Here is a 19,362-nt window from a genome sequence, read left to right on the forward strand (position 1 = left end):
CTCGCTCGATCCCGAACGCGCTCGCCGCCGTTCTCCATCGTCACCGCGGCCACAGCCACCGCCTCGCTCCGCCGTCTTGTCGTGAAGCTCCGCGGGGTCGACTCCGTCATCTGGTGCCTTCAGGTGGAGCTGGGAAGCACCGCTGATGTCGCACGAATTCGCCCCCTTCCGCCTCTGTCTCCGGCGAGATCCCTCGATTCCGGCTTCCCCTGCGCTCCTAAACTACCAAGGGCCATCGGCGTGCCGCTCGGTGAGCTCCACCCCCATCCTCTCCCCGTCCTTGCTCTCTTTCCGTGCCGTAGCAACTTGTGCGTGACGCGCCGCCATTGCCGCGCCCAGGCACCGCTGTCGAGCTCGCGGCCTTCGCTGTAGGGCCCGTCCCAGTCGGCCGAGCTCACCAACGCGTTCATGGCTTCGAGTAGTCGTCATAGGAGTCGAGCGCCATCCTTTTTGCCACCGCTTTCATCTCGCGCGAGCTCACCATGCTTCGGGCCCCGCCACTCTTGCCGTCGGCGACATTCCGGCCATCCCCGAGTCCAAACGGTAGCGCTGTCGCGTGCGCGACGTCGAGCTGCGTCGAACGCGCCTAGCCACGCGTCCGGAGACCCACCGTAGCGTGAATCCGCCGCGAAAAGCCTCGCCGGAGCTGTTCCGGCGCCGGCGCTAACTTGACGCCCACGTGGCCGCGTCGGGGTCACTGGCAGCTGGGTCCCGCGGGCCCAGTTGACCAGGTCAATTGTGCTGACTGTGCACGATTGACCTGACATGTGGGCCCCCCTCTGTTAATTAGTCTAAAAACGTATTTGTAAATAAAATTAATTAGAGTAACCTAAACAATCACTGACACCCGGGGCCCACACCCCTAATTAACCCTGTTAGATTAGTTTAATCCACTGTTAAGCCAACAGATGCGGACATGTGGGTCCCTTTGGACCCACAGGTCAGTTTTGACCTGGTTAGCGAGTCTGTTAACCGCTGACATCATCCCCACGCAATGCTGACGTCATATCCCTTTTCTGTTAATTTAAATAATTTCATAATATGCTTTAAATCTTTGAAAATTAATAGAAAATTAACCGTAGCTCTGATGAAAAGGATTTCTACATGAATGTTGCTCAGAAAAATGAGACGAATCCGAATACGTGCTCCGTTTACCTGTCAGATGCCTCTAACTAGCTGAACATGGAACTTCCCCCTCCGGTTATTTGTCAGACACAGGTCCGGAACCAGGAAAACATTCCCGGTTGATCTCCCCCTTCGCCTATATCGTATAGTCCTGCGTTAGAGCCCCTAGCCTTGCTTGTTGTCTTGTCATGCATTTGTGTGCTTGTATTTATTGTTTCTTCCCCCTCTTCTCTCCGGTAGACTACGAGACCGACGCCGCTGCTGGTGCCCCGACCGACAACGCTGTTGGGGACCCCTCCTTCTTGCCAGAGCAATTAGGCAAGCCCCCCCCTTGATCACCAAATATCACCTATTCTTCTCTATACTACTTGCATTAAAGTAGTGTAGCATGTTACTGCTTTCCGTTAATCCTATCCTGATGCATAGCCTGTCCTTGCTACTACTGTTGTTACCTTTACCTGCAATCCTACATGCTTAGTATAGAATGCTAGTTTTCCATCTATGGCCCTACATTCTTGTCCGTCTGGTGTGCTATACTATCGGGCCATGATCACTTGGGAGGTGATCACGGGTATATACTTATATACTTTATACATGATACATGTGGTGACTAAAGTCGGGTCGGCTCGAGGAGTACCCGCGAGTGATTCATGGATTGGGAGCTGAAAGGACCTTTGTCCCGACGGCCCTCTGGGTGGATCTTTGTGGCGGAGCGACAGGGCAGGTTGAGACTACTTAGGTGAGAGGTGGGCCTGGCCCTGGTCGGCGTCTGCGGTTACTTCAAAATAACACGCTTAACGAGTTCTTGGTATTTGATTTGAGTCTGGCCATTTGGTCTATACGCACTAACCAACTACGTGGGAAAGATATGGGCACTCGACGTCGTGGTATCAGCCGAAGCCTTCGTGAGGTCAGCGACTGAGCGGCGCGCGCCAGATTGGACTGCGTAACGTGAGTTCCTTTGTAATGGAGGTTGCTAGGTCTGCTTCCGGCCGCCCACGCAACGTGCAGGTGTGCAATGGGCGATGGGCCCAGACCCCTGCGCGCTTAGGATTAGACCAGCATGCTGACCTCTCTATTGTGCCTAGGTAGGGCTGCGACGTGTTGATCTTCCGCGGCCGGGCATGGCCCAGAAAAGTGTGTCCGGCCAAATGGGATCGAGCGTGTTGGGTTATGTGGTGCACCCCTGCAGGGAAGTTTATGTATTCGAATAGCCGTGTCCCTCGGTAAAAGGACGACCCGGAGTTGTACCTTGACCTTATGACAACTAGAACCGGATACTTAATAAAACACACCCTTCCAAGTGCCAGATATAACCCGGTGATCGCTCTCTAACAGGGCGACGAGGAGGGGATCGCCGGGTAGGATTATGCTATGCGATGCTACTTGGTGAACTTACCATCTACTCTCTTCTACATGCTGCAAGATGGAGGTGGCCTGAAGCGTAGTCTTCGACAGGATTAGGTATCCCCCTCTTATTCTGGCATTCTGCAGTTCAGTCCACCGATATGGCCCTTTACACATATACCCATGCATATGTAGTGTAGCTCCTTTCTTGCGAGTACTTTGGACGAGTACTCACGGTTGCTTTTCTCCTTCTTTTCTCCCTTTCCTTTCTACCTGGTTGTCGCAACCAGATGCTGGAGCCCAGGAGCCAGACGCCACCGTCGACGACGACTCCTACTACACCGGAGGTGCCTACTACTACGTGCAGCCCGCTGACGACGACCAGGAGTAGTTAGGAGGATCCCAGGCAGGAGGCCCGCACCTCTTTCGATCTGTATCCCAGTTTGTGCTAGCCTTCTTAAGGCAAACTTGTTTAACTTATGTGTGTACTCAGATATTATTGCTTCAGCTGACTCGTCTATGATCGAGCACTTATATTCGAGCCCTCGAGGCCCCTGGCTTGTATTATGATGCTTGTATGACTTATTTATGCTTTAGAGTTGTGTTGTGATATCTTCCCGTGAGTCCCTGATCTTGATCATACACGTTTGCGTGCATGATTAGTGTACGATTGAATCGGGGGCGTCACAAGTTGGTATCAGAGCCGACTGCCTGTAGGAGTCCCCCCTCCACACTCCTTGGGAGAAGTTGAGTCTAGACATTGCAAAAACTTTTACTAACATGGCTATGTGTCTTATGGGCCCACATCGCCATTGGGTGGTACTAGGATCTTTTACTCCTCGACCTATACTCTGGGACTCTGATCTCTCTCCTATTCGGGTTAAATGAATTTTGCTAAATCTAACATTAGGACCTCGTTATCACTTTCACCCGGAGAGCCCCTTATTACCGATGATCGTCTGCTGCACATGAAGACCCTGAAGACACTCTCCGCTGTTAACCCGAGAACATGTGTTTAATGCTTTTGCAATTCCCTTCCATCGATAAACTCCTATGGATAACCACGCCACTCATACAATGTTTCCTAGTTGATCTTGTTATTACAAGATACCCCAAAATTCTCTCTGTTGTTCCGAGAATCCTTTGAGCTTACTGCCTTGCTGTTCTTTGTCACCTGAATACCCCTACGGATAATTCTCGCACTTACCGAGTATCCGCTCATCCCTAGTTGATTCAAGTACTTCACAAAAGTGTTCAAAATACCATTCGATCTTCCGAAAATCCTTAGGAGCCTTTTTGCTCTTGAAATTCTTGCTTACTTGCATTATGATTAACCTTAAGTCTCGTAATCTTATTGGCATCTCTTGTCATTATCATTTTGAGTCTGTTGATTCAATTTGTTGCGAATGCTCGCAATCCTCAATCAGATCCTAGAATTCATCCTTCTGGCTCAGACGTCATTTGAAACGTGAGCTGGTTCTCGCCAATCAAATTGTCGTCGATTTTGCCCCTATGTCTACTGAACTTATCCATCCTTGATCAGAGCGTCTGTTTCTGATCCTTCGCTTTGTAAATCATAATTCCTTTGGAATTGAGCTCTAAGTTACTTAGTTGTTTCTATAATCCAAGGTCTTTGCATTGATTCTTCCTCTGGTTGTGTGCCGATACTCACATCATATCCTTTATGGACCATTAGAACCTTGTTGGATTTTATCTGACAACGTCCTTCATATTCAATCACTTTGGAAGTTCTTTCCCTGATACATAATGCCTTTGGTAAATCCTATTCCTTGATTTGGCCAACCATGCTCTGCTTTCGAACTGGTGATATTCACTATTGAAGCTTGTGGTATATGTTTCCAAGATGCCCCGATGGGTTGAACCTATGCCTTTCATAATATGTGTGAACTCGAAAGTTTTCATGAGTCATACTCTTCTGGTAATTCATGAAACTTGGCATGCTATCATGGAGCGGCATCAACATGCCGTGGTAAATTTTTTGTCCCATTTGGGGCAGGTTTGGGTATAAGCTTCTCATAAACCAGAGCTACTCACAACAAGTGTGATGGTTTCGGTAGGGAACATTTCACCTTGCTGGACGAAACGATAGCCGTTGCCTCTTCTCGATTTCAAATTTTATCCTAGTGTCAACATAGAACAAAAAGAGTGTTGTGTCAATTTTTGGGATCTTTCGGGGTTCGCTTGGACATTTTTATACATTAACAGAGTTTTCTATGCATTAATGTGCATAATTCAAATTTGAACTACAGACACATGCTCTAATGCATATAAATTGGTTGAAAATTCAAATATGTGTCCTTGGTTGCATGCTTAGGTCCCATGCAAGAAATGGGAATGAATGTCAAACACCCTGCCATCGTCACTCGGCCGTGAACATTGAGATACCTGGTTTTTAAATTCTAGTAAATCCAAAGCTCGTCTGAAATTCATGAAACTTGGCGTGTTGTCATGGAGTGGCATCAACATGCGGTGGTAAACTTTTTGTCCCATTTGGGGCAGGTTTGGGTATATGCTTCTCACAAACCAGAGCTTCTCACAATAAGCACGATGGTTTCAGTAGGGGGCGTCCCACCTTTGGGGACGAAACGATATCCATAGCCTCTTATTTCTTTCAAAACATTTCTCGTGTCAACATAGAACAACAGGAGTGTTGTGTCAATTTTTGGGATTTTTGGGGTTCGTTTGGACATTTTTATGCATTAATTGGGTTTTCAATGCATTCATGTGCATAATTCAAATTTGAACTACATGCACATGCTCCAATGCATATAAATTTATTGAAAATTAAAATCTATGTCCTTGGTTGCATTCTTAGGTCCCATGCAAGAAATAGGAATGGATGTCAAACACCCTGCCACCATCACTCGGCCGCAAACATTGGGATACCTTGTTTTTAAATTCTAGTAAATCCAAAACACGTTTGAAATTCATGAAACTTGGCGTGCTATCATGGAGTGGCATCAACATGCCGTGGTAAATTTTTTGTCCGTTTGGGGCAGGTTTGGGTATATGCTTCTCACAAACCAGAGCTTCTCACAACAAGCAAGATGGTTTCGGTAGGGAACGTCCCACCTCTGGGGACGAAATGATATCCATTGCCTCTTATTGCTTTCAAAAATTTTCTCATGTCAACATAGAACGACATGATTGTTGTGTCAATTGTTGTGATTTTTTGGGGTTCGTTTTGACATTGTTATGCATTAACTGAGTTTTCAATGCAATCATGTGCATAATTCGAATTTGAACTACATGCACATGCTCTAATGCGTATAAATTGGTTGAAAATTCAAATCTGTGTCCTTGGTTGCATGCTTAGGTCCTATGCAAGAAATGGGAATGAATGTCAAACACCCTGCCACCGTCACTCGGCCGCAAACATTGAGATACCTCATTTTTAAATTCTAGTAAATCCAAACTCGTCTAAAATTCATGAGACTTTGCGTGCTATCATGGAGCGGCATCAACATGCCGTGGTAATTTTTTTGTTCCATTTGGGGCAGGTTTGGGTATATGCTTCTCACAAACCAGAGCTTCTCACAACAAGCATGATGGTTTCGGTAGGGAATGTCCCACCTTTGGGGACGAAACGATATCCATTGCTCTTATTACTTTCAAAATTTCTCTCGTGTCAACGTAGAACAGCAGGAGTGTTGTGTCAATTTTTGGGATTTTCGGGGTTCGTTTGTACATTTTATGCATTAATTGAGTTTTCAATGCATTTATGTGCATAATTAAAATTTGAACTACATGCACATGCTCCAGTGCATATAAATTGGTTGAAATATCAAATCTTTGTCCTTGGGTGCATGCTTAGGTCCCATGCAAGAAATGGGAATGAATTTCAAACACCAGCACAGTGTTGATTGCCGACAAAACGTTGAGATACTTTGTTTTGAAATTATAGTAAATCCAAAACTCATCTGAAATTGATGAAACTTGGCATGCTATCATGGAATCGCACCCGACATGTTGTGGTATTCTTCGTGTCCATTTTGAGAGAAGGCACACTGGAATAATAGCCAACAAAGGCATTTTGAAAAACTAGCTCCACTTTAATATCACAAACGTTTGTATAATTCAAACCGTGTGTGTTTTGTTAACCACTCACGTGACGCCACGTGTCTTGGTTTTAATGGCTATAGGTGCCGTGCGGACAGCTGCTTGACTGAACGGGAGGCGTGCGAGCGTAGTCCGATGCGCAGGCTAACCAAGAGGCGTGCAAGCAGTCCTCCCATGCGCAGGCTCACCGGGAAGCGTGCGAGTTATATGCTATGCAGGCTCACTGGGAAGCAAGCCCTTTGACTTCCATGGCCGCCCGCCTTCCTCTCCATTAATGGCGCCTGAGCTGCTGCTTAATACGGGTGGCCTTACTGTTCGCCTCCCATTCCCCTCCCTCCCGCAGACCTCCACCAACACCATGGTGCAGAAGGATCATCTGCCTCTAGTCTTCAAGTTTGGTGAAGTCGACTCCGAGCCGGGGGAGATAGAAAATAAGGAGGAATGGGGCCTCATGGAAATGGCCCAGAACGAACTGGCCGCGGCGGTTGCTGCCCTCGCTCCCATCCAACCTCCCATCCCCGCGCCCGCGCCAGTGACCATCCCCATAGCATTGACGGGCTGGTCGTTGAGCACTATCATAGAGCTGGAAGCCACGGGCGTCCCGCAGACCTGCGCAAGCTCGTGTACAACCCAGAGCCAGCGCCCGTGCACGTGCCCGTGCGCGCCCCTCCACCCACTGCGGCGTCGGTCCCCATGCGTTTGGCTGCACCCGCCGCGCCCGCGCCCGTGCGCACGCCCCTCTCAGCGGCATGGGACGCCGCCGTCGACCGCTACCTCTTAGCGCCGCCAGCTGCATCCTCCCGCGCCCCGCCCTCTTGGTGCAACAGACCCTGCATCCATTGCCCAGACTGTGCACAGGCACAAGAACAAGATTGAAGCACCAGCTTGAGTCATAGATTGAAGAACCAAGAGATTTCAAGAACCAACATGCAACTCAGAGGTACCAAGATCAAGCCAGAGGAGCAGTATATCGGCAAGAGAAGGGCCTCCCTTGCTGGGCAGGCGAGCCCGGCAAGGGGCAATGCCACTACCAGAAGCAGGAAACCAAGGCAACCCGGCAGGGCCTGCCGGGGCTCGCGGAGGCAAAACCGCCCCAGCAACCACTCAAGCACGACCCACATCATCAATCAGTGCGGTGTCAAGCCGCAAGGTGATTAAGTGGCAGCCATTCGCCACATGGCGGCCATTTCCTACAAAGGAAACCCAAAGATGACACCCGTCCTACGACGTGTCAAGAGGACAAGCGCAGAGGTGGCAAGATAGCCCGGCAAGCCTTGCCGGGCAACCAGTGATGTGACACTAAGCGGTGCATTTAATGCACCCTGTCAGCCCGCAGATTTAGGTATGATAGCACTGTTTGCTATCTTATCAGTGGATAATGACTACTTTGTCATTGCGGTGAACCCTTGATCTATATAAGGAAGCCCATGGCACTAGTAGGAAGGGTTGGAAAGTTGACGAACCCACACCCCCATACGCGCGTAGTCGCTACTGCCCTACGGCGACCCTGGGTAAATTGCTAGTTTGCTCTCTGCCGTGCTGCCGTGCGCTGGTCTGCTCTTTGTGCAATGCGATGTCCCCCTGCCGAACCAGCAAGGGGCCTCCTGGTCCCATAGGTGGCCGTGGATATCCTGCGACATCTTTGGCGCGCCAGGTAGGGGTTTGCTTGCACGAATCTAAAATCATGCGCAGCGCGTCATCTTCATCACCATCTTCGTCTTCGATGATGACATCGACCACGGCGCCTAAGTAGAAGAAGTCAGGCCCTTCGGCCCTTCCATCCACCTCGAAGGCTCCACCGCCCGCTGCCTCTTGTGCTTCGGAGGATGCGGGGGCGAGCGAGGACGTGAACACTGCTCGGGGCGTGGTTGGAGCAGGTGGCGCCATCGCCACTCCCCCTACGGCCGACACAGGGGCTGGAGATGTCGGAGGAGAATAGCATCAGCAATGCCTCGGCGGTCATGCTCCACAAGGTGCGGGCGAGGGGGTCAGTCCGTCTGCACCCTCTCCTACCACTGACGGGCACAGCCGCAGCAACGGCGCTCGGTCCGGGGTGAGCCATCGCCCTCCGGCCGCCCCCACCGCAGGAGCGACGCGACCCATGTGCCTCCTCCCGGACGAGTCGATCGGACCGCTACGCTCGACAGAGCTGCTGACCCTCGAGCACCACCGCCACACGACACCGCTGCCCAGGTGGTCGTTACACAGCTGCGTGGACACGACACCACCACCGTCGCCACCGCTGGCACCATCAGGAGCCAGGCGACGGTGCGGTCGACGTTATCCACATCCGTGCCAAGCACTGCCACAGAGGCTATTGCGCGAGCTTAGTTGCTACTAAGGTTTCCACCCGCAGCCGAGCAGATGGATGAATGGCGTGCCACCATCCAGAGCCTGCTCAGTTTCGCCGAAGCTGAGGGCTCGCGATGAGCTTGCTTACCACGACCTCCCCTAGCGACAACAACTGCCCGTACTGCTGGCCGAACGGACGGGGGCGTCCCCACGGTTCAGTCCCCGCCACGGCAGCCGACGCGGGTGCAGCTGAATCAAGACCCCAACAATGACTCGATGGCCTCTTCTGACCCTCGAGCACGTCCAGGCCAACGTTGAGCCCCGGAGGATAGGAGACGGGGAGATGCACGCATCGTCATAGATCGATGTCGCGGCAACCTCCGCCAGACCGATGGGTGTGACGGCCTCAACGACGATGAGCCCGCGCTCGGTATTGGCGGGTGCTTACCTTTCGAGGTCGGTTGCCCTGTCTTTACACGAGAGCTGCGGCAAGTCCGTTGGCATCCGTTCGCATGTTCAAGCCAGAGATACCTGAGAAGTACGACGGGAGGCTGAACCCGGCAGAGTTCTTGAGCATCTACACCATCGCTGTTCAAGCTGCCGATGGAAGAGATGAGAAGGTATTCGGCAACTACTTCCCATTGGCCCTCATGTCCAATGTGAGGTCCTGGCTGATGCACCTACCGGAGAACTCAATTTCGTCTCGGCGGACCTGTGCCATGAGTTCATCAGTGCCTTCACTGGTGGCCACCAAGAGCCCGGTAGGCCCAGCGACCTGCAACTTCTCCAGTAGTAGGAAGGAGAAACTCTCCATAAGTATTTATAGAGATTCAGTAAAGTTCATATGAATATTCCAAATATCCATCCGGCAGCCGTTATAGCAACCTTCCAGTCCAATGTGCACAACCGTCGCACTCGTTCTAAGATGAATGTGCGGTTGCCCAGGACTGTGAAGGAGCTATTCACACTAGTGGATAAGTGTGCTCGGATGGAGGAAGGAAGGAAGTTGCCCGGAGAGGAGGATTGCATCAATGTTGATTCAAAGGATGAAGATGAGTCAACCAGTCAGAGAAAGGGAAAGAAGCATAGTAAGAAGCCAAGAGATAAAGCAGTGATGACTGTAGAAGGTTCGGGCACACCTAGTACCGGCAAGAAGGCCAAGGCTGAGGCCCCCGGCAAGGAAGTTGCCGCTTGCACAGCCTGCCGGGAAGCCGCTGCCGCCGAAAAAGCTAGGAAAGGCGATGGCCCATACTGCAAGATCCACCAGACCAAGGGCCATGATCTTCAGGAATGTTACCAAGTTGAGTAGCTTGTCAAGAAACAGAAAGCAGAATATGATAAGCGTGACAAGGAAAAAGGATAGAATGCCACTGGCGGAAAGGGCCGAGGCGGTGAAGCAAATCGCCCCGGCAAACCCTTTCAGAACAAAGGAAAACCACCAGGGGTCAAGAGAAGGAAGTTTGTGATGATGGGAGTGATGAAGGGAATGAAGAGGAAACCAATGAGCAGGAATTTCAGAAGGCCAGTAATGCCCTATGCGTTGATGGGGGTGCATCTTTGCACGCCTCCCACCACCTGCTCAAGCAATGGGAACGAGAGATCAATGCTGTGGAGCTAGCGCTAGAGGCCCGGAAACAACTCAAATGGTCCTACACGCCAATCATCTTTGATGAGGAGGATCACCTTGGCCACACCACCGCGATAGGATGCTTGCCGTTGTTGGTCTCCCCGACAATCCGCAACCTCAAGGTCACCAAGATGTTAGTGGATGGCGGGGCCGGGTTGAATCTGATTTCCCGGCAGTTATCAGCAAGCTTCAGATAGGAGAAGAAGAGCTAGAAGTTGTCGGATGTGGGGTTCCGGCAAACCCTTAAGGTTCGAACACTGGGGTGCGCGATAAGTCTTTCCCTCCTACGGATCTACGCCCTAGCTCGCTAAGATCTCGCGGACGAACTCGACGAACTCGGGACACAAAGAGACACGAGGTTTATACTGGTTCGATTAACCGTTGTGGTGTAATACCCTACTCCAGTGTGGTGGTGGTGGATTGTCTCTTGGGCTGATGAAGAACAATACAAGGGAAGAATAGCCTCCTGAGGTTGAGGTGTTCTTGTGCTTGGTGTCTTAGCGGGTGAGAGCTGGGTGAATTGCTCGATGCCCCCTACTGTTGTGGCTAGCTCTACTTATATAGGCCCTGGTCCTCTTCCCAAATATTGAGCGGGAAGGGAGCCAACAATGGCGGACAAATTTGAAGGGGGACAGCTAGTACAAGCTATCCTAACAAAAGTGGTCTTCGCCTGCGAAAGGCTCTGATGGTGACACCGTCTTGGGCTCCACGATGACCTCCATCTTGTCGTCCTCCTGGTCTTGGTATCGTTGCACCAATATAGCAACCTTTGCCTGGTGCCTCGGTACTCCTCGCCTGCGCTGGCCTCCTTAGCACCAAAGAGGGAACAAGGACGTTGCGCGCGCTGGTGCCCGCCTGCCGCCCTAGTGTCGTTCGTCATGGCTCATGTCACGAGAGCCTCGCGAGGTTTGGCCCTGCCTTGATATCTCCGCTCCTCGTGAGCCTGCCTGGTTAGGCCACTCCTGAGGAGGTCTTGTGTCGTCCGCCTCGCGAGGCTTGGACCCTCGCGAGGGTCTTGGATGCCTTGTTGATGAAGATGGGCCGTTCGGCCTGCTGGCTTAGCCATGCCATGGGCCGCAGGCAGGCAGGTCTGGGGACCCCCGTTCCCAGAACGCCGACAGTAGCCCCCGGGCCCAAGGTGCGCTCCGGCTTGGCTTCACGGCGAAGCCAAGGGTCAAGTTCGGAGCACCGCGGCCTCGGTTGACGCGTGGCGGTTGATTGGACGTGGGCGTCTCCGCTTCCCCACGCTGCCTCGGCAACTACACGACTTGACAACTCCCTGCGACATGCAAGGAAAACCTTCATTACCTGCGATCGTGGGAGACGCCGGTTGGCCTTATTCCGCTATAAATGGGGGGGGGGGGCGGAGCCCTCGTCGCCCAACTCTTCCTCGCTTGCTTGCTTCTTCCGACTGGCTCTATTGCTTACAGTGCCACCGATGGCGCCATGAAGGAAGTTCTCTGCTGCCGAGAAGGGAAAGGCTCCTCGCGAGGGACCTGGCTCCCTGGTGCCCAAGCGCAATCACGGCCGTCCGCGCAAGCACGTCGCGACCCCCGCGATGGCCCACTGTCGAGGCGGCGCCGTGGCACACAGAGGGGATCGTCCCAACCATGGCGGTCCAGCTGACGAGGGGAGGCATGCAATGGTGGCCCGTCCTCCCCGTCCATGCTTCCATTCAGCACAAGTGTCGCCGGAGTTCATCGTCTGGTCGGAGAACCCGGCCGGCAACTGGCTCCAGCTTCCGCGCTTCTTTGTCGACGAACTGCCGGCCCCTGGTCCAGGCGGGCTCTGGTTGCAGGCGGATGGTTGCTGCAGCAAGGCCTCTTTGGTCGCGGTCGAGACTTCCGCCGCAGGCAACATAGCCCTGGCCCGCGGCTGGCAGACGTTCGCCCGCGCGCGCGGCCTGGGCAGGCGGTGCATGCTCCACTTCAAATACGACGGTGGATCGACCCTCTATGTGAGGGTGTTTGGGGAAGATGGTCGCCACGCCGGGTGCTGCCCCGAGACGAACGACGATGAGGAGGTGCTCGGCCTTGGTGACGGTCGCGACAAGGATGAGGGCGAGCCTGCCCTCGGCGGCGACCATGTCTCTTCCAGCTACGGCGGCTCTTCCTTCGGCGACAGCTCCAACAGTGGTGGCTACGACCAGCCACCGCGCCCGCTTCGAAGGAGTCAGCGGGTCATCTCGTCGCCGCGCCTCCGTGAAGCGTGAGGAAGGGTCTAGCTAGGCTCGGGGCGTCGATAAGGGCCTGCCTCCGCGGATTGCTGCAACGCCGCTTTGTTTAGCTCTTTTTTCCTGGTGCGTTTAGGACGCCCTATTCCTCACGAGGCGTTTATTTCCTTGTGTCCATCTTGCCTTGGTGGCCTGCATTCATTTGGGAACTGCAAAAAACTTGTCAAGAAGTGCGTTAGAAGGCGTGCTATTCTCCCTGGCCTCGACCTTGCGCTTTGCGTCGCGGTACCCATGGGGCACGGACTAGGAGAGGAGCGCCACCTTTTGGGCTCGAACGAGGGTGGCTCGCGAGAAGGCAGAGAGGAGAAAAATGCTCGCGAGGGCACCTGCCTAGCCCCCTCGTGAGGTATGCGAGAGAGAGAGAACATGAGCAAACCAGAGCCGGAAAATGCGGTAAGAGGCTAGGGAATCAAATCAGCAAGGAACACCAAGAGCAAACTTCGATTAAGGAAAAGCGAGCCAACTACAGAATGCAAATGAAAAGCCGCGTCCGGCACCTAATCTAGTCTTCAAGTCTTCTCACCAGCGCGGAGCTAAGTGCTGCCACTAGGCATGGGTGGGAGCCCCAGGGCCTGAGGCCGGCGCTCCTAAAACTCCGGGGCGTGTACAGCCCCAACTCATTATTACGTGAGAGTGCCATGGGTGGTGATTCTTCACAGGCACCGGGCCTTCTTCACAGGCTCTGGGACTTTCTTCACAGGCTCTAGGCCTTGCTTCATGGGTAGAACTTCCGGAGGTGCTGGATGTTCCAGGCGTTTTGGATAGGTACCCCGTCTTGTGTCTCCAGGCGCGCGGCGCCAGGCCTGGAGATGTGGACGACCTTGAACGGGCCCTCCCACATTGGTGAAAGCTTATGCAACCCTTCTCTGGAGAGGACCCGCCTTAGGACGAGGTCGCCTACCTCTAGCGTCCTGGAACGGACGTTGCGGCAGTGGTATCGCCGCAGCGCTTGCTAGTACCTTGCCGCCCTCAATGCCCCAGCACGAGATCCATCCCCCGCATGGCGTCCTGCTGCGTTTCTTCGAACGCCAGGACCCGTGCGGAGCGATGCTTGACCTCGTGAGGAAGGACTGCTTCGGCTCCGTTGACGAGGAAGAATGGAGTCTCGCCCGTTGGCTTGGTAGCAGTGGTGCGGATGGACCACAACACGGACTGGAGCTCGTCGTGCCAGCCCCTGCCGTAGGCCTCCAGCTTCTTCTTGAAGGTCCTGGTCTTGAGGCCCCTCAGGACCTCTGCGTTGGCACGCTCAGCCTGACCATTGCTCCGGGGGTGGGCCACCGAAGCGTAGCAGATCTGCGTTCCAAGGTTAGCACCGTAGGTTTTGAAGAGGTTACTAGTAAACTGCGAGTCGTTACCTGTGATGATGCGGTTGGGGACCCCGAAGCGGCTCACAAGGCCCTTGATGAACTTGACGGCAGAGTCGGCCGGGATGGTACGGACGGCTTCCACTTCCGCCCACTTGGTGAACTTGTCGATGGCGACGTAGAGATAGCGGTAGCCCCCTGGCGCCCGAGGGAACGGGCCTAAGATGTCCAGCCCCCAGACCGTGAACGGCCACGTGAGCGGGATGGTTTGAAGGCCCTGAGCTGGCTGATGGATTTGCTTGGCGTGGAATTGGCATGCTTCGCAGGATTTCACCAGTTCCGCTGCGTCGTTGAGTGCCATTGGCCAGTAGGATCCACTACGAAACACCTTGCCGACAAGGGTTCGTGACGATGAGTGGTGTCCGCAGTCCCCGCCGTGTATGTCAATCAGCAACTCCCTTCCTTGATCATTGGAGATGCAGCGCAGCGTGACATCGTTCGGCCGTTTCCTGTATAACTCGCCGTCTTGGATACAGTATGCCGTGGCTTGCCGGGCCACGCGCTCCATGTCCTCTTCCATCTCCGGCAGTGTCCCGTGCGTCAGATACTCCTTGAATTCCTTGGTCCAGCATTCCTCTTCAGGCTCGAGCGCCAAGAGCAGCCGAGCTCCTGAGGTCGGGCCGCAGGCCGGGGCTCCCGTGGCAGGAGGCTGTGGGAGCTCCTCCCGAGGTTGAGTCGTGCTTGAAAGGGGTGGGGTGGACGATGGCTTGAAGAGCCGCTCCTCGAAGACACCGGGCTCTTGTGGTTGCCTCTTGGATGCCCTCCTAGCAATGTCGTCGGCTTCCTTGTTAATGCCCCGGGGCACGTGCTGCAGCTCCAGGCCCGAGCACTGTTTTTCCATCTTGCGCACCTCCGCAAGGTAGGCCTCCATATGCTCGTCCTTTGGCTCGTACACCTTGTTGGAGAAGTTGACGAGGAGTTGCGAGTCGCCTCTGACGGTAAGGCGCTTCACCCCTAGAGCTGCCGCAGCCTTCAGGCCAGCTATGAGGCCTTCGTATTCTGTGATATTGTTGGAGATCTTCTCGCCGTGCTGAAAGCAGAGTTGCACGGCGTAGTAGAGCTTGTCCTGGCTGGGTGAGATGAGAACTGCCCCAGCCTCGCGCCCTGGTGCGCGAAGGCACCATCGAAATACATGACCCAGCCGTCTGGAGCATCGCTCCCTGGGGAGGTAGACCGGTCTTCGCCTTCCTCAAGTGTCGGGGCATCCGTCATTCTGACAGAAAGTCAGCGAGTGCGGCCCCCTTGATGACCCTGGTAGTGCTGAACTCCAACTGGAATGCTTGTAGCTCGATATTCCACTCAGCGACCCTTCCAGCTGAATTAGGGATCCTGAGCACCCTCTCCAATGGGTAGGCTGAGACGACCTTGATCGGGTGCCCCTGGAAGTAGTGTGGCAGCTTGCATGTGGCTACCAAGAGTGCGAGCAGGAGCTTCTGAGGCATGGGATAGCGTGCCCTCACGTCTCGCAGTACGGTGCTGACGAAGTACACCGGGTGTTCGACAGGGCTGGCGCACTGTCGGGGCTCGGGTCCTGCGGAGATTGGGGCATCTCCTAAGGTGGAGGGGTTCCTGAGACTTGACTGTCCTCAGGAGCTCGGGCGACGTTGTCCGGCCGAGCTTGGTCTCCTACCGCTGATGTCTTTGCTGCGCCTTCCTGACTCTGCATCGCATCAGCTCCGGCTCGGCGCAGCGCGCCCTTGGCTTGGCGCTCCTCCTGGACCGCCACTAGCGCCGCGCTGGCAGAGTACGGGGTGGCGGCAATGTAGAGTACCAGAGGCTCGAGAGGCCGTGGTGCCACCATCACCGGGGGGCTGGTAAGGTATTTCTTGAGGTCTTGGACGGCCTGATCGGCCTCCGGGGTCCACACGAACGGGCCCTTCTTCTTCATGAGCTTGAAGAAGGGTAAGGCACCCTCTCCCAGCTTGGATATGAAACTCCCTAATGCGGTCACCCGCCCTGCTAGCTTTTGCATCTCTTTGAGGGTCTGTGGCGGGCTCATGTCCTCGATGGCCTTGATCTTCTCGGGGTTCGCCTCGATCCCTCTGTGGGACACGAGGAATCCCAGCAGCTTGCCGGAGGGGACACCGAACACGCACTTCTCCGGGTTAAGCCTCAAGTTCACCTGGCGTAGGCCCTCGAAGGTTTCCTCCAAGTCTTGAATCAATGTCCTCGCCTCGCGAGACTTTACCACTATGTCGTCGACGTAGGCCTCTGTGTTCCTCCCAAGCTGTCGCCCCAGGGCGATGTGCATCAACCACTGGAAGGTGGCGCCCGCGTTGCGCAGCCCGAAGGGCATGCAGGTGTAGAAGTACACCCCACATGGTGTTAGGAAAGTTGTCTTCTCCACATCTTGCACCGCCATCTTGATCTGATGATACCCTGAGAACGCATCCAGGAAGCACAGCAAGTCGCACTCGGCGGTGGAGTCGACAATCTGGTCGATGCGCGGGAGCGGGAATGGATCTTGGGGGCAGGCTTTGTTAAGGTTGGTGAAGTCGAGGCACATCCACTCCTTCCCGCCTTTCTTTGGCACTACGACAGGGTTTGCCAGCCATGCGGGATATCGAACTTCCCGGATGGCGCCTGCCGCCTCCAGCTTGCGCGTCTCTTGGACGATGAAGGCCTGCTTCTCAGTGGAGTGCCGTCTGGCTCGCTGCTTCATGGGGCGTATGTTGGGGCATACCCTTAGATGATGCTGGATCACCTCTCTTGGGACCCCTACCAGCTGATTGGGCTCCCACGTGAATATCTCCTTGTTCGCGCGCAAGAACCTCACCAAGGCTTCTTCTTGTCCCGGGTCAAGGCCGGCTCCTATGGTGAAGGTGGCTCCTCAAGACCCGTCCTCGTTGACCGGCACCTGCTTGGTTTCCGCCTTGTCTTGGGTGAACAGCTGCTTCTTCTTGTTAGGCGCGGCCTCCTTGGCCTCGGGGGTACCGGCGCCGGCGGGCTGTGCCGCTGCCGCGGTCTTGAAGGCGAGCCTGATGATCGTCACGGCCTCCTTAGTGTCCCCCTTGATGGTGAGGACGCCCTTGCTTCCTGGCATCTTCATGAGGTTGTAGGCCGGATGAGTCACCGCCATGAACTGAGCGAGAGCTGGGTACCCGAGGATGGCATTGTATGGTAGTCCGATGCAGGCGATGTCGAAGTCCACCAGCTCGGTGCGGTAGTTGTTGCGTGTGCCGAAGGTGACAGGGAGGCGGATCTGCCCCAGAGAGTGGGCAACTCGACCACCCAGTCCCGAGAAGGGCTTGCTAAGGCCGAGCCGCTCCAGCGGTACGTGAAGAAGGCTGAAGGCTTCTATGGAGAGCAAGTTGAGGCCAACACCGCCGTCGATGAGGGTCTTGGTAACGGCCACGTTGCATATGGTGGGCATGCAGAGCATTGGGAGCATCCCGGAGCCGGCGGTGGAGTCAGGGTGGTCTTCTCAACCGAAGGTGAGGTCGGCCTCTGCGCGGCCCAATCCGGCGGAGCCCCCGGGCACTTGGAGGCGGCCCCGATCTGACAGAGGAACGACTTGATGTGGCGGTCTGAAGGTGGTGCTTGAGAGCCGCCCAGCAGGGCCGCGACGGCGGGGTGCGCCGGCACCGCGTAGCGAGCGGTGAAGAGGTCGCGGAGTTCTCCCCAGGAGGCCACTGTGGACCCCGGGAGGTTGAGCAGCCAGGCGCGCGGCTCGCCGGCGAGGGCCATGAGGAACCAGTTGGCCATGATCTTGTTGTTGCCTCCAGCTTCGAGGACAGCTTCCTCGTACGCCAGCAGGAACGGCGTCGGGTCCGCCGCGTCGTCGTAATGCGGCGGCATCTCTGCCTTGAACTTCGTCGGCCACCGCACTCGGCGTAGGGCGGGGGCCAGGGCTCGGTACCCAGACGCCCCGCTGTCGGTTTCGGCCGCAGAGGCGGATGCCGGGGCACCTGCCATGGGGGCGAAGTGCGGCGGCGCGGGGCACAGGTTGGTGGAGAGGAGCTCCGGCGCACCCCTACCTGGCACGCCGAATGTCAGATGTGGGGTTCCGACAAACCCTTAAGGTTCGAACACTGGGGTGCGCGCGAAGTCTTTCCCTCCTACCGATCTACGCCCTAGCTCGCTAAGATCTCGCGGACGAACTTGACGAACTCGGGACACAAAGAGACATGAGGTTTATACTGGTTCGGGCCATTGTTGGGGTGTAATACCCTAATCCAGTGTGGTGGTGGTGGATTGCCTCTTGGGTTGATGAAGAACAGTACAAGGGAAGAACAGCCTCCTGAGGTTGAGGTGTTCTTGTGCTTGGTGTCTTAGCGGGTGAGAGCTGGGTGAATTGCTCGATGCCCCCTACTGTGGTGGCTAGCTCTACTTATATAGGCCCTGGTCCTCTTCCCAAATATTGAGTGGGAAGGGAGCCAACAACGGCGGGCAAATTTGAAGGGGGACAGCTATTACAAGCTATCCTGACAAAAGTGGTCTTCACCTGCGAAAGGCTCTGGTGGTGACGCCGTCTTGGGCTCCACGATGACCTCCGTCTTGCCGTCCTCCTGGTCTTGGTCTTGTTGCACCAATATAGCAACCTTTGTCTGGTGCCTCGGTACTCCTCGCCTGCGCTGGCCTCCTTAGCACCAAATAGGGAACAAGGACGGTGCGCGCGATGGCGCCCGCCTGCCGCCCGCCTGGTGTCGTTCGTCATGGCTCATGTCATGAGTGTTGGAAATATGCCCTAGAGGCAATAATAAATGGTTATTATTATATTTCTTTGTTCATGATAATCGTCTATCGTTCATGCTATATTGTATTGTCCGGAAATCGTAATACATGTGTGAATACATAGACCACAACGTGTCGCTAGTAAGCCTCTAGTTGACTAGCTCGTTGATCAACAGATAGTCATGGTTTCCTGACTATGGACATTGGATGTCATTGATAACGGGATCACATCATTAGGAGAATGATGTGATGGACAAGACCCAATCCTAAGCATAGCATAAAAGATCGTGTAGTTTCGTTTGCTAGAGCTTTTCCAACGTCAAGTATCTTTTCCTTAGACCATGAGATCGTGCAACTCCCGGATACCGTAGGAGTGCTTTGGGTGTGCCAAACGTCACAACGTAACTGGGTGACTATAAAGGTGCACTACGGGTATCTCCGAAAGTGTCTGTTGGGTTGGCACGGATCGAGACTGGGATTTGTCACTCCGTGTGACGGAGAGGTATCTCTAGGCCCACTCGGTAATGCATCATCATAATGAGCTCAATGTGACTAAGGCGTTAGTCACGGGATCATGCATTGCGGTACGAGTAAAGAGACTTGCCGGTAACGAGATTGAA

The sequence above is a fragment of the Aegilops tauschii genome, chromosome 6 (genome assembly GCF_002575655.3).
Source record: "Aegilops tauschii subsp. strangulata cultivar AL8/78 chromosome 6, Aet v6.0, whole genome shotgun sequence".
Taxonomy (NCBI): Eukaryota; Viridiplantae; Streptophyta; class Magnoliopsida; order Poales; family Poaceae; genus Aegilops; species Aegilops tauschii.